Source organism: Dipodomys ordii, unplaced genomic scaffold (genome assembly GCF_000151885.1).
Source record: "Dipodomys ordii isolate 6190 unplaced genomic scaffold, Dord_2.0 Scaffold270, whole genome shotgun sequence".
NCBI lineage: Eukaryota > Metazoa > Chordata > Mammalia > Rodentia > Heteromyidae > Dipodomys > Dipodomys ordii.
In genome coordinates, this window is record NW_012267486.1 from 159,992 (window position 1) to 161,266 (window position 1,275).

General features: G+C 38.2%; 1 protein-coding gene across 1 annotated transcript in view; it reads left to right on the forward strand.

Moving 5' to 3' along the window:
- The window catches only part of LOC106001150 (olfactory receptor 4A5-like), an 11,360-nt gene that overhangs the window by 9,792 nt on the left and 293 nt on the right, over positions 1 to 1,275 (forward strand). The window lies entirely within an intron of this gene.

Genomic DNA, 1,275 nt, shown 5'->3' on the forward strand with positions numbered 1-1,275 from the left:
ACTCCATTCCTAATAGCCCCACAAAATATAAAATACCTAGGAATTAACTTAACCAAAGAAATGAAGGACTTCTATGATGAAAACTTTAAAAACCATAAAAAGGAAATCAAAACAGAACTTAGAAAGTGGCAAAAACTCCCATGCTCCTGGATTGGAAGGATCAACATCGTGAAAATGGCAATACTTCCCAAGACTATCTACAAATTCAATGTGATGTCTATCAATATTCCAACCTCATTCTTCAAGGAAATAGAAGAGGCAATCTAAAAATTCATATGGAACAATAAAAGACCCTGAATAGCAAAAACGTTCCTCAACAGAATGAACACTGCTGGAGGAATATCAATACCAAATTTCAAACTCTACTACAATGCCATAGTAATCAAAACAGCTTGGTACTGGAACAAGAACAGACCTCAGGACTAATGCAATAGAACTGAAAACCCAGAAATTAACCCACAGATCTTTTGCCATCTAATCTTCAATAAGGGAGCTAAAAAAATAGAATGGAAGTAGAACAGCCTCTTCAGTAAATGGTGCTGGCAAAATTGGTTAATCACCTGTAGAAAACTAAAGTTAGATCCTAATATAGCACCCTGCACCAGAATCAACCCCAAATAGATCAAACACCTCTGAGTCAAAGCAGACACTCTGAAAACATTACAGGATGGAAGAGGAGAAACCCCAGGTCTCCTTGGCACAGGCCGAAATTTTCTTAATAGAGACCCAGAAACACAACAAATACAAGAAAGGTTGGACAAATGGGATTGCATGAAATTGCAGAGCTTCTGCCTGGCAAAGGACATAGCTAGCAAGATCAATAGAAAGCCCATGGATTGGGAGAAGATCTTCACTAGCCAAACAACAGATAAGAGTCTCATATCTAAAGTATACTTGGAGCTCCAAAAATTAACCACATCCTCAAAGAAACAACTGCTCATTAAATAAGTGGGCTAAAGACTTAAAGAGAACTTTCTCTGAAGAGGAAATAAGAATGGCCAGTAGACATAGGAAGAAATGTTCAACCTCTCTAGCCATAAAAGAAATGCAAATCAAAACAGCATTAAGATTCCACCAGTTAGAATGGCTATAATCAAGAACTGTAATAAGAACAGATGCTGGAGGGGATGAGAACAGAAAGGAATCTTACTGCATTGTTGGTGGGAGTGTAAACTTGTTCAACTACTTTGGAAAGCAGTATGGAGGTTCCTCAAAAGACTCCACATAGAGCTCCCCTATGACCCAGCAATCCACTTTTGGGCATTTACCCAAATG